This window comes from Antechinus flavipes, chromosome 4 (assembly GCF_016432865.1).
Source record: "Antechinus flavipes isolate AdamAnt ecotype Samford, QLD, Australia chromosome 4, AdamAnt_v2, whole genome shotgun sequence".
Taxonomy (NCBI): domain Eukaryota; kingdom Metazoa; phylum Chordata; class Mammalia; order Dasyuromorphia; family Dasyuridae; genus Antechinus; species Antechinus flavipes.
This window is the reverse complement of record NC_067401.1, coordinates 443,206,945-443,233,703: the sequence shown is the minus strand read 5'-3', so window position 1 is coordinate 443,233,703 and position 26,759 is coordinate 443,206,945. Positions and strand designations below refer to the sequence as shown.

At 36.8% G+C, this 26,759-nt stretch overlaps 1 long non-coding RNA gene across 1 annotated transcript; it reads right to left on the bottom strand.

Annotated features, from left to right (window-relative positions):
- Positions 1-2,306: 2,306 nt before the first annotated feature.
- LOC127560389 (uncharacterized) lies at positions 2,307-9,729 on the bottom strand. Its single transcript, XR_007953323.1, has 2 exons — positions 9,589-9,729; positions 2,307-2,933 (listed from the first exon to the last, which is right to left on the bottom strand). It is a non-coding gene; the product is annotated as an uncharacterized LOC127560389 (long non-coding RNA).
- Between the last annotated feature and the right edge of the window lie 17,030 nt (positions 9,730-26,759).

Here is a 26,759-nt window from a genome sequence, read left to right as displayed (position 1 = left end):
CTCTTCCTCTTTTTTGAAAAGGAAGTGTTCATTTTTCTATTATTATCTTTAGAATGACCAACTCTGTGTATCATTAATATTTCATTAATAATGTATGGATTTCTATTAGTTTGCTTTCAAAATCTATTGTCTATTTTGTAGTTTCAGATAGGTGTGGTGTAGGTGTTAATAATTTAAAGTATGCTCTTCCCATTCAACTTTGATTTCAGGATGCTTGTAAATTTTTAAAAACATTTTCTAGTACAGCCATTTCCTTCATATCTTTGTGCTCTATATCTCTTGTTTATAAAAGACCTGTGTGTTTTTAGGTATCATATCCAATGATTAGTTAAGTATGACATCTGCATTCCAGCTCAGAGCTTTCAGTCTCTTATATTCTTTTCTGTGTACTTATCTGTTTCACAACACTTTTATATCATTGGAGAAGAATTCTGCAAGATGAAGAAGCTGTTTAATATTGGGTTTTTAGAGCCATTTGCTTGATATCATTCAATTACATCAAGTGATTAATAAGCTGTTTTGGTCAATTCTCTCTTTAATTTGGAAGTCATAATTAGATTTTTTTAGTAGAGTTGATAATGAATTGAAAGCTAAGTAGAATCATGATGAGCTTAAATTGTCTTCTGGAAAAGTACTGTGTTTTATATCCATTGTTTTTTGACATTATTTTATTGATGGTGTGTTAAAATAGAGAATGGTTATCAAATATGATAAAGTTCTCATCAGACTTAGGATTATTTTATATATTTACAATACATGAATAAGCCATAAATGTGAAACTAAAATGTTACAAAGCTTTCAGGGAGCTTATTCAATCATTACTGATTCAATTAAAAAGTTGTTCTTTCCTTGGGCTTTTTCTCTTCAACCAGGAGATGGAGACAGCCTAAAATCCTGAAATCAAGAGCCTTTGGAATGATAATGCTTCCATCCCAGTATCAAATGATTTTCCTTTCTCTATTTGTCTGTCTGTCTGTCTCTTCCTCCCTCTCTGTCTATCTTTCTGTCTCTTTCTCCCTTCCCGCCTCCATCTTTCTCTGTGTATGTATGTCTTTCTGTCTCTTATACAATATGTGTATATGTGTATATAAACAGAACATTTATTAATCACCTACTATGTGCCAGGCACTATGTTAACTACTGATGATGTGACAAAGAAAGGCAAAAGGCAGAGGAAGAATTAACAACTGGAAATATCAGGAGGGACCTCTTAAAGAATGTGGCATCTGAGTTTAAAGACATTTAGACATAAAGAGGCAAAATTAAGGAGCAAAAGCCTTTCAGGAATTGTAGACAGCCTGTATAAAGGCAAGAAGATGACCTACATAATAGCAAGCCACTGGGCTGAAGAGTAGAGTAATAATATAATGTAAAAGACTACCTGAAAGGACAGGTTATTGTAATGGAAGGAAAGAATATAGTTGAATGGTGACTTTAGAAGAATAGGACTGATGTGGATGAATGTGTGAGTGGGCAAAGATGGCAGAAAATAGAGCTTTGACCTAGGTTGGCTAAAAATTGGTTTTTCAGCATCCAAGTGAAGCTGTAGGGAAATAGATTATTATGTCCTTTCCAGTAGTAAGCAATGGTAATATAAGATTTATTCTTCCTCAAGGGAGCATATGTGTATATAGAATGGTGGGATTTTAGCACAAAGTAGCACCGCAATACTAAGGTGCTGCTGGTTCTGCTAGAGTCCTGGGATCTTGGTGGGGTGCTTGGAAGATTAATGCAATCTAAGATCACAGTATCTTTTTGGATAGTCATGTTCCATTATTGTTGTGTTAAATTTCTAGCCTGTTTATATTGCCAGATTTTTTAAAAGGAGAGCAGTTTTGCTGGGTCTTCCCCTTCCTATAATTGTGCCATTGATTTTTTGAACCTATGCTTATCACTTTACATCTATTATTACTCAATAAGCTATTTAAGCTCTAATAACCTCAATTTCATTTTTTGTAAATGGAGATAATAACAACATATAACCCATGAGATTGTTGTGAAGCTCAAATGAGATATTTTGTTAACTTCATATAAATGTCAGGAATTGTTATTAGTAAGGAACTATGTGATATTATATTATTAACCAATTATTCCCCAATTCACCTTAGTTTTTTGATGGCATCCCTTATATAATGTCCTCTTGTGTTTTTAACAATAACATAGGTGGATAGAGAAATCGTCTTGAAATCAGGAAGAATTGGGTTCAAATATTGCCCGTGACACCTATTAGCTGTGTATTCCTGGGCAAGTTACTGACCTTGCCAGACTTCCAGGTAATTCTTTCAGACTGTGAGTGACAGAGAAGGTACATTGGTGGAAGGCATTTATTCACCTGGTAGTTCTCTATACTTACAAATTTGCAAGTCCAGTTCCTGTCCCTACTTCAATTTTTCCCCTGAATGTTGATTCTGCACATAGTGGAACCAGATACTACATCAACAGGTGAAGATAAAGAAGGGGCATTGAATATCAAAATAAACTTCCTTGTTACAGAGGGCTGTTAAGCTTTGGAAGAGGTTACAAGACTTACCAAAGCTTTTAGCCCCAGGGAACTTTAAGAGTACAATCATCAGTCATTTATCATGAATGGTCTATGTTGTCATCTCCAACATGCATTCAACAAATGTCTTGCTTGGAGGCAGGAGAGCTAGGTAGATACCCCACATGAGACCACTTCCAGCTCTTTGATTCTCTGGGCTCTGACTGTACTGTATTTGAAATGCGTTCACTGTTAAGTGGGTTTTTAGAGATGAAAAATCAGAGTGTGCATCCAGCCCTTTTGAATGTAGTTGCTTTGTCCTCCTTTGCAAGGAAGGCTGCAGGGGAGTTGAATCACAGTGTTAGCACCAAGGGGACGTTTGTTTAATTCCACAACAAGGCAGGAAGTCTGTACCCGAATCACGTATCCTGGGATGTCTATGAGAAGCTTCAGGCTGCATAACAGAGTTAAATGAAAAACAGTCAAAATGCTAAGAAAGTGATAATAAAAAAGCAAAACAAGTTTTTTTTTTGTTTTTTTAAACTTATAATGAAATCAATTGTCTCTTATAATTAATTTAGTACTATTGCTCTCACCTGGATTGCACTGCTCTTTCAATACTCTACTTTTTTTTTTTAATTTATGCTGTCACCCAGAGGTTCTCATCAAGTAATATTGTGGTATCATTCTGACTTCCAATTTTCCAAAACACATTAGGTTCTTTTGACCTTACAGATCAGACATTTTCTACCCCTTCAGAAACACCAAATGCAAATTTTATAAATTGTGACTAGCTCTCAGGTCAAAGAAATGATATTTAGACATGAAAAAACAACAGTAATAACAGCACCAAAAAACATCCCTAATGGATGGTGACTCAGGAGATTAGAGATTTGTTCAGACTCTGCCATTGACTAAGCTCTGTGACCTTCATCCAAGTCACTTAAATTGTCCAAGTCCTAATTTCCTCATCTGTAAAAAAAAGTTGAGAGCAGTGATGGATCACATTGATGAGGAAATAGTACAGAGGGTTATAGAGAGAGTGGGTGGTCAGTTAGAGGTGGTAGAAGATTCAGACTAGTTTTGCAAAAGTGGCTCTGGAGAGGAAAAGAGAGATGAGATAGAAACTACAAGGGTAAGAATGATCAAGAGAAAAGTTTCTTGAACATGAATGAACATGAGAGAGATGAGAAAGAACTAGAGAAGAGGGAAAGTTGGAAGATGTATGAGACAGAGGGGGTGATTGTAAGAGCAAGATCCTAGGGGACATGGAAAGGAGCTAATCAATCAGCTTAGACTTTAAAAACATGCATAAAAGTTAGAAGCAAAGAAAGGCAAGAGAAGATGAATGCAAAATTAAGGACAGTGTTAAGAAGGCTGAAGAACCACTAAGAAAGACAAAAAGCTGATTTTTTTTTGTTTTTTTAGTTATCTTGAGGAAGAAAAAAAGGATCAGGGAAGGGATAGGTTGACTACTTGGGATAGATTGGGTACAAGTAATAAGGAATAGAAAAAAGAGCCCTTTAATTCTTGATTTTGTCCTCATTTATTCTGCAAAGAAGAATAACTTTGGGTAGACATATAATAATGATTAGGGATTTAATAACAAAAATATAAAAAAAGATATGTTAAACTGTACAAATGCTAAGAAAATGGGGAGGTAAAGTTTGTTAATGAAAAAAATCAAAGTTAAGCAAAAGAACAAGTTAAGTAAAAGTTGTATCTGCTGAGTTAAGCCACCAAGTTCAGATTAAGTGTATCTGAGAACTCTGAAAGGCCTGACAGCTGTGATTGTTGAGTTACTGACAGTGAACTATATAGAATGACACACTTTGCAGGAGGGAGATTTTTATTCAGGTATGGATTAAAGGAGATGATGTCTGAGGTCCCTTTTAGTGGAGACATTCTGGGACAGGATCACTGACACAATATGAGCCATTAGCCTTTGAAAGTAGAAAAGCTTTGTCTTCTAACATAGGAGGGGAAAAAGGTAAAATGGGTGCAGATATTAAGAACTTTTGCAGTATGGAGGAAAAAGTTAAAATAACTCATTAAAGCAAGGATTTGGATTATCTGCTGTGAGTGTTGGGTGTGAGCACTTCATGAGAAAGGACAAAGTTTAAAATAGCCATTGCATGGAATGAGATTTGGAATCAACTAGAGCTAAATAGAAGGATTGCCTAGCAGCAGTGAGCTAATGTTATGCACCATAAGTTTGTAGTGTGTAAAAGCAGTATGATTTGCATCAAGAGTATTCAATGATGTGGGAAAGAATGGGGAAATTGGATGGTGGGGGTTCAATGGGGATAAGGAGTGGGAATTAGCAAGTCCCAACGGGCAGGATATTTGGGGGGTTGTAGATGAGAGTAACAAGGGATTCGAGGTTGATGATGAAGTAGTAGTATAATATGTCAAAATTGGATAGGGAGAAGAGTGAAGTTAGATTGGAAGAGGCACTCAGGAGATAAGGCAGGGGAGCAACAGGGTTATTGTTAGCAAGGCAGGGAGAGACTGGAAGGACAGGTGCGTGCAGTCTGAAAACAGAATTCTAGAGTTTGGGATCGGGCCAGGTCCAATGGGGGATAAAGTATTGTGAAAACAGTTGAGAGAGCTGAGGGATTGTAAGGTCAAAAGATGTAAAATCTATGTTGTCAAATACCGAAGTGATTGAGAATGAGGGTGGTGGATAAAGAAAAAAGGAAGGCTATTAGCTCTATGGAAGAGTGAGCTATAGGTTGGCAAAGAACAGCAGAACAAGAAGCAGTTATTAAATAAAGAAATGAGGAGAGAAACTGGGAAGCCTGATCAGACTGAATGGATTTGCGTGTCAAAAGATCAAAAGTGATTGAGTTATGGGAGCAGGAAATTGATTTGGAAGCAGTGGGAGGAGGGTGAAGAATAACTGTCTTCTCCCTTGATGCTGCAAGATGAGCATCAGGAAAAGATGAAACAGCCCAAACTAGAGAGGTAGTTGAGGACTATGAAGATGCTTGAATGAAGCTTCAATTTCAGATAAAATGAGAGTCTCAAAGATCTGGTCCCAAAAGATATGGAAAGGTTTGTTCAGAATAGAGCGAGAATCTCAAAGGTCATATTAGGTAGTTACATGAGTCTGTGGACTCTGAGTGGAGGGGAAGGAGCTGGAATGGGGTGAGAGAAAAGTAGCTCTGACCTGGATAGGATTGAGAAATTGTAAGGCGGTGGAAATAATAAATTACATGCAAACAGGCTGATAAAACTAGATGAAAGGGAAGAGGAAAAGATGGGCATTAGAGCTGCCCCTTTTTCTTCCTCCTCCCTTCCCTTCTCTCTTCCTCTTCTTCAATTCCTTTTCTTAAATCCTTTTATTTTCATGAAAGACTGAACTACTTTTCTTATCCTTTGATTTTCTTCCAATTTTCCCAATTTCTCTTGCCCAAATTTAGTCTCCAGGCTTGTTCACAAGTTCAATGCCCTCAAATTGTCTTCGTGATTTTCTTCTCCTCATTCATCTTAAATGTTTCCTTCTCTGACCATTTTTGTCATGTAATTTTCTCCTTCAGAAGCTCACCTCCTTTTCCCCTGGCCCCAGGGGATAGAATTAGGAGCAGTGGGTAGAAATTGCTAAGAGGCACATTTAGGCTTGAAGTCAAGAAAAACCAGTCTGGTGAGTTGAGCTGTCCAAAAGTGGAATAAATTACCTTGGGACAGGGATGCTGAAAGTCTTCAGGCCAACTGTTTGTCACCCCCCTGACGAATTGTAGTTGGGACTCTTTTCAGGAATGATTCAGACAGGGTGCCATCTGTGATTTCCTAGGATTTTTCCCATTTACACATAAGCAAATTCCAGAGAAAAATAAAGACTACAGGAGAGGACCTTTGACATCATCTTCTTTGGATCTATATGGGGTCTAACTTGTCCTAAGCTGATAGACTGTTGCCTAGTTTCAAAGAAGAATTAGCTGCATTGGGAGAGGGAGAAAGAAAACAGGAAGAATTAACAATGAATTATCTCAGGATGCATCCCAAACTTTAGTCAATGTTATGTCCAGTCATAATGTTATTGTATGCTGAAATGATTGTCCTTGATGGAGCAAGGCTGCTGGTGTGGAGGTAGAGAAAAGTAGGGAGAGTGAGTTGATCTGGTAGTGAAATCAGCATGGTGTAGAATACTTATACATTGAGACTCTAGGTTAAGGATTCACCAATCCTGAAAGCAGGTCTTAGATTGGAGGTATTTCCAAGGTAGAAAGGCTGCTAGTGAGGAGAAGGTCAAGTATTAATTTCCCTCTTCTATGAAATGGAAGATTTAAGTTTGATGATCTCCAAGATCCTTGCCAGATCTCTGGCTTTTTTTTTTAATTAAAATTTTCTTTGATCCTAGCTTTTTGATAAAAAAAAAAAAAAATCATTGTTCATTACCCAAATTCTGTCTCTGACACTTCCTGGTAACTTAACTTCCCAGGAGAAAGGTTTCTTTATTAGTAAAATGGAGGAGCTGGACTAGATGACCACAAAGATCTCACTAAACTCTATAGCTTGAAGTCATTATTGCTGGGACCCAATGATATGATTCTATGGAACAGGAAGCTGGCATTAAAAATTTAGAGCTGGAAAAGACTTTTACCATTATCTAATCCAGCCCTCTCATTTTAAAGATGAGAGAACAGAGGAAAATGGGGGTTAAGTCACACAGCTAGGATTTGAACCCAGGTCCTACCCTAAATGCAGGAGGTTTCCCTTTATACTAACTGCCCCTTTAATTGTAACAATCAATTTTTGCTTTGGAGAACTTAAAGGTTTTTTTTTTTTTTTCTTGATTGAATGAGTTTCACTATTGGGATAACATCATCAAAAAAATTATTTCCGGTTTCTACTTCACAAAAATGGGGCCAACTGTCCCAACTTGAGCTGACTTCTTTTATGGGTGTTTCTTATTCTGCCATTAACCAACAAAGAGCAAAGTCTCTTTTTTCTCCTCCTGGTCCTTCTTTTCATTCTTCTTTTGCCACCTTTGCTTGATCCTTGAAAGGTACATCTTATTTAAAGTCTATAGTCTGTAGATTGTGCCATTTTCAGGCTCACTTACATGCAGTTCAACCGGATGGCCTGCTGCCGACGCTGCTGCCATTTCAGACAAAACTCAGGCCAGTTTTCCACAGAGCAAAGCAGATGAGAGAGACAATTCTCCAGACTGCTCTGGACAATGAAGCTTCATTTATTTAGCTTCACTCAAGAACAAGAGATTTCACACAAGTGAGTTTTCAAAAAAGCTAAATTCTTTTAAGATGCAGAACTTACTTTTAATTTTTAATATGGCATACTTCCCAGGCTTCTCAAAACAAATAAAGATTATGCTTATTTAACAGTACTGTGCTTTTTGAGATCTAGTACCTGTTTTTTATGGTTTTCTATGATTGCTCTTTCAGTCAGATTGTCAGGTGTTCCTTAGAACATAGAGACAGGGCAGGTCATCAGATGCCCTAGTGAGCTAGTTGCTAGTGTGCTGGTGGTTGGAGGGATGAGTTGTAAAGTGAAACGTGGTTTTAGGTTGGGATTAAATACAGTAGGTTAAAGGGAATTTTCATGAACCCATCTGTAATGATTTCTTTGCCTCAGCCATATTTGGGCAGAGTCCCAAATATGTGAGATGGGTTTAGGAGTGGAAAAGTATGGATGTTTCTGGAAGCCTAGGTCTGAAAAATTACAATTTTGATAGGGAGGAGAGAGAGGCGTAGTTATAAAAAAGATGCCCATACTAGGTATTCTTAAGTGTCTTGTGGCTAACCAGATGGGGTTTATGGTCTGAGAGAGTTAAAATATAAAAAGTTTTAGGCAAGTTTGAAATTTACTTTTTTAGAAAAGTTATTATTTACAGAATAGAAAAAAGAGACAAAACAGAACAAAAGAAAAACATTGTCATGCCCAGCAGAACTTCAGGGCGGATTCAAAATATATAATAATAAATTTCCAGTTCAAGAAAGGATATATAATAGTAGAAGAAATTATATTCATGAGTGTCCATCTTTGCTTCTTTGTAGATTATTCCTTTGGTCTCTGCTGTGGATTTTTTAAACTTTATTCTTTTTCCCTCCTTGTAACCCCCTCCACTTCCCCCAAACAGGCCATAGTTAACCACAAATATATTTAATAGATACATATACACACATATGTGTACATATACATTCACACCTATCCATAGACCACACACACACACACACACACACACACACACACATATATATATATATATATATATATATATATATATATTTATATATACATATATAGATAACATGCATACATATTTATGTATACACCGACTTTAATATCCCCTTTTCTAGTTCCTTCCCCCCATCCAATATTGTTTTCTTGGATGGTTTTGATTTTATTTTATTTTTTCCTCAACGTCTCTCATTTGATTTTTAAATTCTTTTTTGAGCTCTTCTTAAAGTTCTCTCTGGGTAGGGACACGTTTCTGTAGGGTAGAAGCTTTTTTTACTTCGCTGCCCTTCTGTGAAGATGAACCCGGGTCTTCCTCGTTCCCATAGTAAGTTTTTATGGTGGGTTTTTTTCTTTTTTGCCCATTTTTTTAATGGGAAGTATTAGTAGAAATACCTCTAACTATAGGATGGGGGGTATGGTACCTTTAATTCATTTCAGCTCTCCCCTTTAACCTAGGACCCCAAACCCAGGGCTCCCCGCTTCTGTGAGTGCCTGCAGCCAGCAGCATTCCTGCTCTACTACCTCTGCACTCTTGATTTGCTGGCTCCCTCCTGCTCAGGGCCTGTCTCTGCAGCACAGCTGGGCCTGAGGTTCCCTCAGTCTTCCTGAACTCAGACCTTGACTCCTCACACTGTCCAAGAGGTGAGAGTTCCTGGGGTTTCTGCTGAGGTGCCAGCCATCCCAACTTGCTCCAGGGGTCCCCACTTAGTATTTCTATGCAGTTAGCCTGGAGGCCTATGTATTTCACACTGGGTCCAGGGTCTGTCTTCAGATCTTCTGGGGTTGTCCCTGCAGGACTCCTGTTCTACCCCAAGTCTTTTGATTTTTCACTAAGCTATATTTGGTCTGAGGAGCAAATTTGCTCTGTTTGTGGGGGAAATCTGGAGAGCTTGAAATTTACTGACCTGCTCCACCATTTTCCCGGAATCCACCCCAAATTTTCCATTTACACCAACAAGCATAGTGCAAAGAAAATCCAGGTGGATGAAGTCACTAACAAAAGAAGCTTCACAGAGGGCTGGCACCTGAGTTGAGCCTTGAGGGAAGCCAAGGATTCTGAAAGACATAGAAAAAAAAAAGTACATTCCTATAATGTAATGCAAGAAGGCAGGGGAGAGTGTCAATTAAGGAAACATCTAGTAGTTCAGTTGACCTAGAGAATACAGTACAAAAAGGAAAGAAGAGAATGAGCATTTATTAAATGTCTACTTTGTGCTAAGCATAATGCAAATATTATCTCAGGTAGGTACTATTATTATCCCCATTTTTATAGTTAAACAACTTATCCAGGGTCATCCAGCTACTAATAAGTATCTTAGGCAGAATTTGAAGTCAGTTTTTTCTAACTAGAAAAATGAATTGTGTGGAAAAATCAGTGGGTTCTATGAAGTAGAGGATCTTAAATGCCAGGCTATGAATTTGGTATTTTAGTCTACAGGGAATTGGAGGGATGATGGATTGGAGGAAGAGGGAAGAGAATGGAAGCAGGAAGACCAATAAGTAGATTATTATGGTTGTCTAGGAGAGAACTGATGGAATAGAGTGGTGTTGGAGGAAAGACAGGGGCAGATGTTTGAGATGATATTGAGAGGACATGGAAAGTGATTGACTATAATGCATGGGGAGGGGGAAGGGAGAAAGTCAAGAATGAATCTAGGATCTACGATTACAGATCTTGGTGATTGGGAGAATGATAGTACCCTCAATAGAAACAGGAAAGTGTAGAGCAGAGGAAGGTTTGTAATGGAAGGTAATGAATTTGGTTTGATATAAATCAAATTTGAGGTGCCTCGGTGACAATCAAGAAGAGAGATTCAGCAGGTATTTGACAATGTGTGCATGAAGTTTAAGAGAGAGAGATTAAGATTGGATGTATCGATTTGGGAGTAATCAGTATAGAAATGGCATTGAACCCCTGGGAACTGCTGAGATCATTAATAGAAAGGATGAAGAGAGAGAAGAGAAGAGACATAATAATTTAGAACCAGGCAGATAGATATATTTAAAATAAAACCAAATTTATTCAAAAATTTATCTGTCTTATTTATTTCAAGGAATTCAGATAAATTATAGATTTCTAAGAATTGTGGATTTCAAATAAATTTTTTTCTATTGCTTCACATTTCCCCCCTTTTCCTCCTCTGTTGCTTGCTGAATTTCAATCACTCTCCCCTCTGTCCTGCCTAGAGCTGTGGGACCTATTAGTCTTGGCAGTCACTCTCTACAAGAAAGATCAGAGGCAACAGAAGATTCCATTGGACTGGATTGTTGATATTAGGCCAGATTTTCATGCCTTGTACTACTTCTTTGGGAATTGCCCGTGCCTAAAGTTAAGAATTATTGGGCTGAAAGGTCAGTATTTGTAATTCAGGGTTATTTGCCTGGCAAATGGAACAGGCTCTCCTGAGGAACTAACATGTTGATTACCAGCTCCAATGGGCCAATCCTTAAGCAGAATGGAATAATCTTGGTTTCTTTGATCCCTAGTTCATCAGCCAGTTTATTTTATTTTTAACTTTAAACATTTTTTGGTCTAGACTTGTAACTTCATCAGTGTTGGAAGCTTCTGGCGAGGAATCTGATCTATAAATGTAGATCAGCACCTGTTCTGCAATTTATAATCTTGGAGACTTGACTGGGTCATGGAAGGGCTAGGTGACTTGGGTAGGATCACACAAGAAGTAAGTATCAGAGATAAGATTTGAACCTAGATTTCCTATTAGTCAGTACCAAACCCAGAATCTCCCCTTTTTGAATAAAGCTAAACTTTTCTGTGCTTTATCCCCTCTGAGTTAGCTTAAGATGCTTTCAGATCTTAATCTTAATGTTCACATTTGTTAGCCCAGTGTAATTATCCATTAGAAATTAAAATACCCATTTCAGGACAGACTACACTTGCCAGTTCAAGGTTCAAGAGGAAATGGTTAAAGGATCTTAGCAGTAAAGGAAAACTGGATGCATCCATCATCTTAGGCTAGAATGGAGAACTGGTGACTGCGCTAGGTACAGGAAGACATTATTTTCCTTCAAACATACATAGCTGTTGCTTTGTTTTCTGTGAGAGTTACACAGATAACTTGCAACATATTTCTGCTCTGATGGAATAGTATATTCAGTGATTTATACACAAAAGTAGACTACTCTTCCCAAATTAGTAAGACATACCACTAGAGATGTTTGAGACAATGGGGAAGAGTAGATTATGGGAATTATAGATGAGCCATTTATTCTATTTTTATATTCATCCGTGACCTTAGGCAGCATTCTACCAAAGCATATTGATTGAACATCCATTGTAGCTAAGTAGATAGGTAGGAAAAGTAGGAAAGGCAAATTAGTATTAGTCCCTGACCTCAAGAACCTTACAATCTAATGGAAAAATGAGACACAAACCTGAGAATGTCAAAAAGCAAATACATGTGATTGTAGGGGGCATTAGTCAGGGACACACACACACATATTTTTGAGAAAGCCCAGGATATAATCACAGAAAGGGGAAGAAATCATATACCTTTATGAAGCTGGAAATAGTTTTTCTTGCTTTCATTAGAATAGGCAATTTGTTATGGAGCAGGAAGAACCTGGCCATGACTCTTGATGGTACTTTAAAAACTATGCTGTCAGTCCATAAAGAACCAGTGGTTGATCATAAGACATTCTTTCCAAACAGAAAACAGTTATCAGGTTAGGGAAGAGGCAGCTTCATGGAGTATAAATGATCTTTGGCAGTTAAGAAGAGAGGCAACCATAAATTCAAGAAAGAACTAGTCCTGAAAATGTAGTGTTGAACTTCAGAGAGGAAGTCCAATTGGATGACGATTCATTTAAAGATAATGCATGCGTATAGGCGTGTGTGTGTGTGTGTGTTGTGTGTGTGTGTGTGTGTGTGTGTACAATGTAAGGACTACATTGGAGAAGAAGGTTTATCAAAAATCTGAAGTCCTGGAAGTCTCAGGCACATGTGATTCATTAGCAATGCAATCTAAATTTGTGTCTACTTTTCCCACTATGTATATATTTGTGGAAGAATATGTTTTAGGTTTATGGAAGAAATGCTTTGGAGCTAGTGTTTTTAAGACTATTCCTGTAAATGCATTCTCTTTGAGCTAATTTTATCTATTGGTTGATTATTAAGGGTATACCCATCAGTGGGGACTTACAAGCTATAGTTCTAGAAAGGTAGATCTATGAGGTATATTAGATCTTGGAACTATTCCTGCCGTCTGGGGAAGTAATCCAGAGTGGGTACTAATAGGATATTATTACTAGCCACAAGGCAGAACACAATTAACTGACAAATTTACACAGTTATTTACAAGAATGAAAGTTAAAGGTAGACTGGAATATCCTGGAAAGTTTCACAGATTAATAGAGTTTTGATCATAGTTAAGAGTAGTTAGAATTTGGAGGAATGTAGGAATATGGGAAGAATATGTGAGGTTTGGACAAAATGATTAAATGGGCATCAACAGGAAAAAAAAAATCAATTGACATTTGAATGACCATTAATAAATCCTTTGACTGTAGTGAAGGATTTAGGATTTAGAGAATGGTAAGAGGACTAGTTTTGAAAAGCCCTATGTTGAAAATCTTATTTTAAGGTTAACCTAAGCAATGAGTAGCCACTAAGTAAAAGTTTTTGAATTGGGAAATAACATGGTCAAAAAACTTGCTAAGAATAAGATTTCAGTAGTGATTTACAGAATAAACTGGAAAGTTAAGCCCAATAACTAGAAAGTCGATTGGTTGTTGTCCTTCATGCTTGAAAAGGATGAAAATGACAATCCCTAAGAGCAAGTATGTTTGACTGTGATTGATCAAAGCAGTACAAGATCAAAAGGCTCTACCACAGGTCAGGCACAAATAGTCCCTGTGAACTTCCATTGGAAGTGGATATGTGTCCAAAATTGTGCATCTCACAGTGCTTTTGGGGTACCACGATTCTGTTTTGTTCATAGAGCACAGTGCTTTCTTTGATGTCCCACGCAGGGTGGTCCCATGCCAGTGTCTTCAATCCCAAAGTTTTTCACAGAAAATTTGATGTGTCCTTGTAGCACTTCTTCTGACCTCTGTGTGAATGCTTGCTTTGTGTAAGTTCTCTGTAAATAGTCTCTCAGGCAAATGTATATTTGGCATCTCAACAACATGGCAGGTCATTGGAGTTACACTCTGCGACAGTTTGAATTCTTGGAGGTTAGCTTGATAAAGGATTTCAGTGTTGGGTTCCTTATCCTGCCAGATGGTCTTCGGCATCTTCCTAAGACAATTCAAATGGAAGCGATTCTGTTTCCGGGCATGACGCTGGTAGACTGTCCAGGTTTCCCAGGCATACAACAATGAGATCAGCACAATTGCTCTGTTGACCTTCAGATCAGTCTAATATTCTTCTCTCCCACACTTTCCTTCAGAGTCTCCCCCAAACTGAGCCAGCTCTGGCACTATGTGCACTACACTCACCATTTGTATGGAAAGTATATTGCCAAGGTAAGTGAACTTATCCACAGCATTCAAAATTTCTCCATTTGCTGTAACCATTCTCCATGGGAATGGAACCTGGGACCTGGTAGAGAACCTCTATTTTCTTGGTGTTAACAGCCAAGCCAAAATTAGGACAAGATGCAGAGAATCGATCCATACTCTGTTGCATCTCCCCTTCAGAGGTTTCACTGAGTGCACAATCATCTGTCTCAGAGGCTAGAAAGGAGGGAGGTGAAAAAGGTTAAGACTCATATCAAAGCAACAGTCTTGTTCTGTACAGGTGCTACTTGTAGGCTACCAGGCTCTCTAGAAAACAGAATCACTGAAGTTCCACTACATTTCTTTGATTACATCCTTTACTCTAGGGTTCTTTGTAGTTCTTTGTAATGTGTTGCAGGCTGCTAGCCTTGGCAATGAGTTTCTCTGTTGCACTCTGGGTTATAGTCATTTTTAATTATTGGAGCGAATAATGTTTGCAAGATGAGAAAATTGAGGGTTGGGGAAGGAAAATTATTTTCTGAGTATCAGAGAGTGAGCCAGTTAGTTAATAAATATTTATCAAGCTCCTAATATAGGCTAGGACAATGTTAAGTGCTGGGAATACAAATATTTACATATGGAAAAGACTGTCCCTATCCTCAAAGAGCTTATAATCAAGGAGGGTAAGACAATACAAAATTAATCTGAAAAGTAAGGAGACAGGGAAGAAGAAGATACTGTCTGAGGGAGAATGATGGAGAAGTCCAAGGGAGTGCAGCCAGATGGGAAATGAAGGGTTTCAAATGGAATCTTTCGAAGGAGCTTTTTGATGTGTCCTTCAGTCAGAGAAGCAGAGTACCAAGGGTCATTGCTGTTTAGTCCTTTCTTCAAAAACAGGGTGTAAGCCAGTTGGATTTAACTGAGGGAGGGCTGTGCAAAGTCATCAGCCTTACTTTCTCCTTCAGAGCCATCTGGATCCTGTGGCCAGATATAGATCAGGACAACTGGAGATGGCTCTGGATCCAGTAGAAGACCTTAGCATTTTAAAGCTATGGTCTTTCCCAGGCCTCAGTTTGATTGAGGCAATACCCATTCAGTGACTAAGATTAGGTAAGAAATGAGGCAAAGAATGATTTCTTTTACTCAGTCAAAAAAAAAAAAAAAATCAGGAACCTAGCAGATAGTACACAGATCCTGGAAGCAGAAGGACCCAAGTTCAAATCTGACTTCAGAGAGTTACTAGCTGTGACCTGGGAAAGTCAATTATGTCAATTTTGTGTGGGCTCTCTGCCCAAAATCAATCTGGGAGGAGAAGACCGTTGGGGTTTCTGGCCAAAACAGAAACAATTGCTATTTACATTCACTCTGAAACAATCAGAGCCTGAGACCTGTTATTGGCCAATGAGAGCCAGAGTGATTTGGATTTAAGTTATGGTCCCTAAGAATCAAGCAGGTAAACCCCAAGATAACTTATCAATGAGACCAGAAGAGCAAGTTTGACACGATATTACAGACTGATGAGATATCTGTATTATATCTCTAAGATTAAAACAAAGTCTTATGATTCCAAGTTTATATAGATAGATAAGTAGATAGGTAGACAGACAGACAGACAGACAAACAGACTGACAAATAATATAGGTAGGTAAATAGATAGGTAGACAGACAGACAAATAGATAGACCAACAAATAGATTGACAGATAGACAGACAGACAAATAGGTAGATAGATAAAATACTCAGCTCTTATTCTTATTCTATGTCAGGTACTGTGTTATGATCAGTGATACAAATATAAACAACACAAGTAAGTCCCTGTCCTCAAGAAATTTAAATTCTAATGAAAGAAGCAAGTCTTGGGGGTGTTGGAAACAGAAGAGAAGTAGAAAGGGCAGTGAAGGGGGCAAGGAAGAGGGTAGGAAATTTGGAGAGAATTGAGTGAAAAATAAAACAAGCTGGGATCTTCCCTCCAAATGATTGTCCTAGAAACAAGCAGAAAAAAACTTGAGACTGCCTCAAACAGTAACTAGAAGTTGGGAGGTGACAGCCTGGTTGTATTCTGCCTCAGTCAGACACATATGGAATATTTTTGTTCAGGGCAAGGTGTCATAATTTGGGAAGAACAGTTGTTCTGGAGGCCAGCCAAGGAGAAGTGTCTCGAGATCATGCCATATAAGGACTGGCTGAAGCAACTGGTGGAGTTTTAGGCTGGAGAGGAGAAGACAGAAAAGCTGTCTTCAAGTATCTGAAGGGTTGTCACATGGAAGAGGGATTAAGGCTTGTTCTGCATTTTGCCAGAGGGCAGATCTAGGAGCAATGGTAAAAGTCACAGAGAAGCAGGTTCAGGCTTGAAATGAAGACAAATCTCTTTACAATGAATGCTATCCTTCTATGGAACAAGCTACTAGGTGGGGTTCCCCCACGTGAGCTATTTCCTGACAAATTTGTCCCATGGGCTGTAAATGATTTTTTCAGGTATGAGTTGGATGTGATAGCTTGTGTGAGGTCTGTTTCAACTGTCAATCTGTGATTTTTTCCCCCAGATTTCCAAGCATTAGATCAAATTATGTTTTTTTAAAAATCATTTTTAAAATCAAATGTTCTTAAAATTGACATCTTCCAGATTCCCAAACTTAAGGAATGAATACCAAATTAAAGCACTTAATCACTTCCATATACTCATTCTACGCTATATTCAATGCCTGTTGGTCTCCTGCTGTCATTTGAAGAATTAAGAGGCAGTAAGTAGTACATGGCAAGATTGGGCCAAGGCATCAGTTATGGGACAGATAATGCTTTACCACCCAGCTTGCTTATGGTTTCTTTTCCCAGGTAGTTTTCATTTTCTCAGGAATCAGGCCAGGGTCCTTCAAATGGATGATTTCGTAATATCTCTTTATCTCAGTTCTCTTTTTTTCTGTAGTGTTTAGTACATCCTATGTCCTTGGCCCAGAGCCATCTTTTGGGACTCTTCTATTCCTCCAGTCTTAAAGGCATAAACTTTTGATATATTTATCAAGAAGCTGACAGGTTATTTGGAATAAAGGATTTAAGTAATCTCAATTCCAATAGGGCCCAACACACTTCCCAAGAAGAAACATGCTATTTAGGGAAACTGACTTGGATTTCCTCCATTTTCACCCATTTTTGCTGGAGCGCCTATATACCCCAGCAATAGGACTTCAAGGCTAGTGTATCCTTGTAATAAATCTATTTTAATGATCACTATGAAGGGCTTGTGTTTGTTTTCCTATCCCTTCCTGAAACCCCTCAAATTCACTAAGGCCTTCACTGCCGATCTGAGGGCTAACGCACAAGGTTGTCAGGGATAAGCCGTAAATCAGATTAATCACTTGAAGACATTTAAGAACTGTTTGTATTAATAAATTTCATTCTTGGTATGATTAAGAGTGGCTTTTTATTTGTGAATGTCAGATGTAGGCCAGTTTTCACCTGATTTCTATTGTGTAATTGATTCGTGTTGCGATGTCTGATTTTTTGAGACCCATTTGGAATTTTCTTGGCAAAGATGTAGAAGTGATTTGCCATTTTTCTTCTCCAGTTCATTTTACAGATGAGGAAACGGAGGCAAACAGGATGAAGAGACTTGCCCAGAGAATTTAATATTCAGCTTGAAAATTCTCCTACTTATCCTATTTATTTATAAGATAACATCTTGACAGTACCAAGTGTAAAGTTTTTACTTTACTCATATGTATACCTATATAGACATATAAACATGTATTATCTTATTTTTAATAATAGCTTTTTATTTTCAAAATGCATGTTTTTAATACTCACTCCTGAAAAACCTTGTGTTCCAAATTTTTCTCCCTTCCTTTCCTTCCCCTCTCCCCTAGACAGTAAGTAAACCAATATAGGTTAAACATATGCAGTTCTTTTGAACATATTTCTACATTTATCATGCTGCATAAGAAAAATCAGATCAAAAAGGAAAAAAAATGCGAAAAAAGCAAGCAAACAACATCAAAAAGGTGAAAATACTATATTGTGATCCACATTCAGTCCCCACAGTCCTCTCTGGATGCAGATAGCTCTCTCCATCACAAATCTATTGGGAACTGGCCTGAATCACCTCATTGTTGAAGAGAGCCATGTCCATCAGAATTGATCACTGTATAATCTTGCTATTGCTGTATACAATGATCTTCTGCTTCTATTCCCTTCACTTACCATCAGTTCATATAAGTTTCTCCAGGTCTTTCTGAAATCATCCTGCTGATCATTTCTTACAAAATGATAATATTCTGTAACATTCAGATACCATAACTTATCAGCCATTCTCCAGCTGATGAGCATCCACTCAGTTTCCAGTTCCTTGCCACTATAAAAAGGGTTGCTACATTTTTGCAATGTGGGAACTTTTCCCTTTTTTATGATTTCTTTGGGATTCAGGCCCAGTAGAGACACCATTGGATCAAAGGGTATGCTGTATGTATTCTTTAAAAAATATATATATATATATATATATTTCTCTGTATTAGCAGTAAAAGTAAGAGTTATAAAGACCATTTTCTTCTCTCTGATTTCTTCACATTCCTATTCAGGAGGAAGTTGAGGGAAAATCAATTTAAAATATACAACTATATAAGACCTTTCTTGTTTTGACTTGCACAACATTCTCTTCCATACATCACAAATGTTCTCTTTCTCATCAGAATCTCTTGTATACTTCCATGGGGGCTCATAGTATATAACAAATGAAAAATCTCTACTTCATGATAGAATAGATCTAGTGAGTAAGATAGAGGAAGTTTTTGCTTAATCCTGCTATAACCACTCGTGTGTAAATATGGACATTTAATTTGTTTTTCAGAGTAGCTACTATATTTAGGAAATCCTTGACAAATCCTTCGGCCAGTCAAGTGATGACCAGATAAAAATGAAATGGGAAAAAGGCAAAGCATGCAAAGTCTGTCATTCAACACATTAGCACAAGTGTGTTAGTTGCTGAGCACATGCAATATTTTCTTGGCATAGTGAAGGCCTATCCAAGACTGAAAGGGATCTTGTGGGCTCACTGATGTATTCCTGTCATGGGCACAGATAGAAATATGGTGAGCAATTATAATCAAATCATGATTTAAAGATTATGATAAAACTATAATGTCAGAAATTATATATATACACATAGAAATGTTTATTTCACAAATTAAAAACTATTTTAAAATATTGTCAAACAAATGATAGAGCAAAGGGAGAAAGGGTCATTAGAGGCTATTTAGTTTGACTTTTTCCATATTACAGGTAAAGAAACTGAGGTATAAAGAGATTAAATGATTTACCCAACATCCAGAATGTAATATGGTTCAGAAGGCAGATTTGAACCCTAGCCCTCTAACTCCATATTTTTCTTTGAAAGCAAATGTAGGGTTTTATCAGTTTAGAAAGTTTCCTCCACCAATCTATTCACCTTTACTATAATTTACAGTCTAAGAGAATTTCATGGGCACTGAGAGGTTGAATAACTTTCCCAGAGTCACAAAACTCCTGGTCTTCTTGATGCTAGGCTCATATATGACATTTATTATTATTAATTTTTTTAAAAAGTTTTTTTCCATGTTTTATTCTGAAAACTTTCTTCAAAATTTCTCTCCTGGAGAAAGCTTTTCAATAGTTTGATGTCAAGAACAAAGGCTTTTTTCTTCTCCAAATTCCTTTCTAGTTTTGGACCTTATTGTATTTGTGATGTTAGAGTTGAGTAGTGTATTTTTCTGAGAAGAAACTTCTCAAGGAATTTTACTGTTTTGAGCTTTAAAGAAGGTAGGGCTGAAAGCTTTTGGTTTGATGCTTAAAGTAGTTTTGGGAAAGAATAAAACCTGACTCCACTTTTGTTCTATTTTCACCAAATGGAGTCAGTTATGTTCTCTCCAAATCCAATTTCAATAAGAACAAGTAAACAAGGGCAGTAGCTAACAGCAAAAAACAGCTAGGTGACATAGTAGCTGAGATCAGGAAGACTCATCTTCCTGAGTTTAAATCCAGCCTCAGATACTTACTAGCTATGTGACTCTGGGCAAGTCACTTAACCATGTTTGCCTCAGTTTCCTTATTTGTAAAACAAATAGAAGTAAATGGAACCTATTAACATCTCTGCTAAGAAAACCCTAAAATGGGGTCATTTAGAGTTGGACAATAATTGGAAATAATTGAACAAGAACAATTGCTAAGGGTGTCACTAAATCTGAATACTCAATTAGTCCCTTTTTCAACTCAGCCAACCTATGGGAAGTAGGTGAAATTCTGTTCAATTTGCAGAATCATGGAATTTAAGAGTTGGAAGGTATCTTAACTGCTATCTCCCCATACCCAAACTCTTGATATACCCCAAAAGTGGATGTCTATCCTTTATTTAAAGATCTAAAAGTGGAGGGAGAGAACTTCTCACTTCTCAGGGTCATTTAGTCTTGGAATGCTCTCATCGCTAGAAAGTTTTGCTTGGCATTGAGCTTAAATTGGATTGTTTGTAATTTCCATGGAACTAGTGCTGACTGCCCTGTGAAACCAAATTTAACAAGTTTAATCTTTCTTCACATGACAGATCTTCAAATATTTAAAGACATCTATCCTGTCTTTCTGAAACTCCTATTCACTAGGGTAAACATGTCCAGGTCCTCAGACTAGTTTTCATATGACACTGACTCAAGACCCTTTACCATCTTGGTCATCATCTTCTGGACATTCTCTCTCCATTTTCAATATTCTTCATGAAATATGGTGCCCAAAATTGAACATATAATTCTAAATAGGATCTAATGAGGAACAATTACCTTCCTATCATCTTCCTATTACAAGAAATTATGCTTTCCTTAATGCAGCCTATGATTGCATTGCTATTATTAGGCAATATCAAGTTCCCCATGCACATTGAGGATGCAGTCTAGTAAGATCTTTCCATCTTTTTCAGAATAATTTATATCCAACACCTTCTGCACCCATCTCATACTTGTGAAATTGATTTTTTTTGCTATGTAAGATTTTATATTTATCTTCATTAATTTAATTTTACATTGAAAACTAATTATTGGTTATTGATTCTGCCTAATGCTCTAGTTCAGTGGTATTCAACTCAAGTATAAACAAATCTTTATCAGCTACATATTGATTTGGAAAATCAAAAATTAGCATTCCTATGTTGTATTATATTTTTATTTATTTTGCTAAATATTTCCCAATTATCTTTCACTCTGGTTCAAGAGGCCTGTGGGCTGTCAAAGGAGCCAAATACATTATTTCTTGAAGTACTCCAGTAAAAACTTCCTGTTACACAGACACTGAATCAGTCATGATTACTTTTAGAATTTGGCCATCTGGGCAGTTCAGAGCCCATCTCTACATCCTATCTATAGGAACAGTTTGAAAAACTTTATCATACTAGTATTTGTTACACATCAACTCCATCATGGTACTAGTCATGGGAAATATATAAAAATAAAACAGTTCCTTACTCTCAAAGAGCTTATATTCTCATGGAGAAATACAAGATAAAAGGTAATTTGAAGAGATTAAGAGTTTGAGCCAGTGTAGGGATTAAGGAAAATTCTGTAGGACATGGTACATGAGATTAATCTTGAAAGTAGTTAAGGAATCCTAGAGGCAGAGGTGAGGTGGAAGTACATTGCACACATGGAGGACTGTTTGTATAACAGCCCAGGTATGGGAGATAGTTTGTTGAATTCAAAGTCAGTTTGACTGGAATATAGAATGCACACAACAGAGTAGGATGAAATAAGATTTGTAGGTTGAAATCAAATGTACTTCATCTTAGAGTCAATAGGGATCCATTGAAAATTTCTGAGCACAGAAATAACATGTTCAGATCTGTGTCATAAGAAGTATTATTTTTGCAGTCATGTGAAAAATAAATTGATGAAAGGAGAGTCTGGTAGAAGAGAAAGCAATTGGGAGGTTGTTGAAGTTCAGGCAAGAGATAATGAGGATCTGTCCTACCACAGACCTTAAATAAGTAAACAGAAGAAATTGGAGGTGAGGAATGGATATAGACCAACAAGATTTTGTAATAGACTTAATTATGGGGATTAGTGAAAAGGAGAGATGAGTTGAGGATAATGAAAAGATTGGAAGCCTGGGTCATTGGAAAGATGCTAGTGCCTTCAATGGAGTAAAGTTTGGAGGCAGAATGGATTTAGGGAGGAAGATATGGGACAAAAGTTTTAGGGCATGGTAGGGTTAAGGGTAATTTTTTTTTTTTTTTTTTTTTAGGATAGGGAAGATTTGGATATTTGTAGGCATAAAAGAAAGATCTAGTATTTGAGGAGAGATTGACAAGAGATAGAAGAGGTGTTATTTCCTAAAAAAGATAGAAAGGGATCAGATCAAAGGAAAAAGTAAAGGCCATGGCAAAGAAGAATGCCATTTCTTTGGTTCAAAGATCCAACCAAAAGAATAGAGTGTGATATGGAAAGGTTTGGGGCTGAATGAAGAGAGAGATATCCTTGATTTTTTTCAGTAAAGAAGGAGCTGAGTGTGTTTGGTGAGAGGAAGGGTAATTTTGAGGGTTTAAAGTCAGAAAATGTTTAGGATCAGTGCCATGGTGAGTGAGATAAAAGCAGATTAGTGAAGGATAAAAGGATTGCCGTGAACAAGGTGGTTAGAGAGAAAACTTGTAGATTTCCTAGTGTGCATATTTGTAACTTTCTCCATTAACAATTATCCTGCCTCAGAGTAGGAATGGTGGTGGGTGGTGCCAGGGGGTGGTAATTCAATAAACATTTATCAAGCACCTATTATGTGCCAGGCACTGATTGTGCTAAGCCCTAGCTGAGGTTTGGTGAGGTGGGTAGCAACAGAGCAAGATCTAATCATTTGTGTGGGTAGCTGAGATAGATTGAAGGCAGGGATCAGATCGGGTAAGAATGCTGACAGATTAGGAAGCCAGTGTCTTTGAAGAGATATTTTATGTGTGTCATCAAATCCCCAGCTATGTGATGGGTATTGGTGTGGACTGGAAGATGGTGAGACAGGTAAAAAATTTACTGAGAAAAAAAAAAAAAAACAAATCAGAATGACTGACCTGAAATATGGTGGATAAAGGCAACAAGGATTTGGATGTCAAAAGAGAGAGATTGTTGAGGGACAGTAGCAGAAGTACTTCAAGGGATATGTCCTTTCTATCTCCTTACTCAGGATGTCAATGGGCAAAAGAAAAGTAGTGGGAATACTGGAAGGGATAACTGGTGCTTCCAAAGGGAGTCAGGTTTCTGTGAGTATAAGATTAAATAACTATGAAAAGAGGAAGTTCAAAATGAGGGGAAGTATGTTAACAATAAAAGAGTAGTTCTAGAGATCATAATGGAATGGAACACAGATTAGGCTAAGGGAAGAATGAGCTATATTGGGAAAAGCAGCAAAAAATAGCAGGGAAAAGGGCACTTAACTCCTACAGACAACAACTCTTAATAAGATAATGGGAGGAGGTGATAGGAAGTATCACTAATTGATGGGACTCCTAGCCTCCAGGGTTTTAGGATGGTGGAAGTTGGTGCTAATCTAGTCTATCTCCAAACATCAGGAAAAGTTGAATAAATTTATACTTGGCAATATTCTCCCTGAGTTAATTACATATTCCCAGAAGGAGTAGAGAATGTATTTGGCTTCTAATTAAACTTGGCATCTGAAGGGCTGATCCTGGAAAACAGGGGATCTGGTTGGAAGAATTGTTAGCTTTGGAAGGAGGGAAAACAATGAACCAAGTCACATTTCTTTGTGTTAATGTTCAATATTTTTAAGACCTTAGGCAACTCATAGTACTACTTGGAATAGAAGACTTTCCCAGGATCACAGGAAATTTGGGACAACCACCCCAGAGATATACTGCTCTCCCACAAAGAAATTTGTGGTTATTTTTCCTCCTCCTAAAGCAAATACCTTTGCCACAATAGTAGAATCAATCGGGATAGTAAATACTAGGCCCCCTTCCAAGTTTTAAGGTCTCAGATGCTAAATCTACCTTGATTTCTTGAAATATGATATCTAGACATCTTTTTTGGCTCATATTTTTCAGAAAGGCCAAATTATTCTTATATTATGTCTTCTTGATCTGTTTTTCTTTTTGGATAAGTTGATTTTGCTTTAAAATTTTTTTCTTTGGTCTTTTGACCTTTCATATCTCTTGTTGTCTCAAAGAGTCATACATTTTATTTATTTTAATTTTCAGTGAGTTTGTTTCTTGGGTAAAGTTTTATACTCTTGATCTAAGCTTTTAATTCCCCCCCCAAATCTTCAATTCCTTATTCCTTTATCCATTTTTATTTAGAATTTTCATTTAAGTTGTTAAAAAAAAACCCAAACCCCTTTTTATTTCCCTACTTCTAGGAATTCTAGGTAAAAATTGTGCCCAACCTGTGTTTTCTTTCAGACTTTGTAAATATTTTGGAGTTATTCATTTGGTTTTCTGTCTTGAGCATCTCTGTTACCATAACTACTTTTTGTAACAAGATCCTTTATTTACTCATTTTCCCAGCCTATTTCAATTAAAATTATTTAAGGCTATGTTCTAATCACTTCTAAGGAAAGTAGCTGGGCAGAGATTTTGCTCTTTCAAATGTTTCTGTTGTCTTGTTGGGGCATTAGATGTATTATTTCAGAATCTCAAGAACAGCTCAGGCTCCCTCATTATTTAATCAAAAATCCTCCTTTCACAATTATCAATGGTCTCTAAAATGCTCAATCTAATGGCCCTTTCCCAGTTCCCATGGTTCTTAACTTTTTTGTAGTTTGTGACACTGTTGATCATCCTCTGGGTTTTCAAGACACCATTTTTTGCCTGGTTCTTATCTGACCTATTTAGCTGTTCCTCAAGTCTCCTTTGCTGGATCTTCATCTAGATTATTCCCACTAATCATAGATGTCTGATTGGATTGTTTCCTGGATTCTCTTCTCTTTCTTCTATAGGTGATGATCTTATTATCTTCCATGGACTCATTATTATTTCGAGGTTGGTGATTCTCAAATCTACTTAGTTGAGCTCTAACCTCTCTGTTCATCTTTAGTCTCCTATCTTCAACTCTTCCACCTTCTCTCTGTTTTCTAGCTTTGGCTCTTTCATTAGACTATGAGAAAGAGTCTTTTGCTTTTCTTTGTATTCCCAGCACTTGTGATTGTACCTGGCACATAATAAGAATTAAAAAAAAATATTCAGTCTCTTCTTCCTCTCTTCTCCTAGACTCTTTCTTACCTGTTCCTTACCTGTTCTCTTCTAATTCTTCTTCCTATTTGATTGGTCTTTATCAGACTTCTCTATTTGTTCATCTCGGTCATGCCCAGTAACTGTGTTTATCCTCCAAGGTTCTAAACTGTGTCCTCTTCTTTTTCTGTAGGTTCTTTTGCTTTGTGATTTCACCAATAAAAACTGTTGCTGTTGGAAAGTGATAGTTATGCTTCATCTCTAGCATTTCTTTTTAGTTTGAATGTGTCATAAATATTTGTAATTCTGACTGAAATTCTCATATTTGCTACAGTCAAAAATATTTTCTCCAATATTAATTATCTGATAATAAGTTTTATGCTTTGGCTTAAGGGTTTTCTATATTCATTATATACAGAAAGTTTTTCTATTATGAATGACATTTTGAAGATTTTCTTTCTAAATGATTAACAAACATACACATAAATATTTCAATACGCAAAGATCCAAAGACTATTGCATGTGGAATTATGGACTATTCTTACCCACAATTTTTGAAGGTGGATTTTAAATTTAACATGATAATAACAGAACCGTACTGTTTGTCTATTGCCCCATCATTATGAAAAAATATTGAATAAAGCATTTGCTTAGGTGAACATTTCTTTAATAATAACATTCATAATACTACTTTCTAGTATGAATTCTCTGATGTTGAGTCAGCTGTGATTTTTGACTAAAGGCCTTATCATATTAATTTCATAAGCTTTCTTATAACATGAATGACCTAATTCAGAGTATCTATTGTGGGACTTTGCCTGTTCTTTTCTAATTACCATTATCAAGAATGCCCTTGATTTAGGCATACATAGGACTAGTAGTTATTGTTATTCTATCACTCTTTTTTTGATCACAAAAAGATTTGAGATTATTTTCCATTATTTTATATCTTTCTCTTCTTAAAATACCTAGAGAATTGATCCTTTGATACCGTTCTTAAAATTGTATTGTTTTCACATAAACTTCCTGTGTACACTGTTCTAGCAGGTATCTTTCCCATCTTTTTCTTAAGTGCCATTTATACTGTCTCCATAAGCATAAACAAGACTGTCATTTTAAGAGTCCAAATATGGGAGTTACATTAGATTTGCTGGTGAAATTGATTTCTTATTAAAATCTCTGCAGGTATTTTCCATTTTTTTTCTGTTTGTTGTTCTCCTTCCATCTTTATTCTTAAATGCTCTCATGATGATTTTGCTTAGCTTCTTTTCAAGCTTTCTTTACACTAGTTTTTCTATTACTTCTGTAGAAATGATACTGCTCATAAGTTTATATATTTCCCCCCAGAATATCACATTTTTCCATTTTACTTTTAAAATGAACAGCAAAATTATCTTCCTTTCACTTCTTTTCCCTATCTCTAAATGGGGAAAAATCCTCTTTACAAATATAC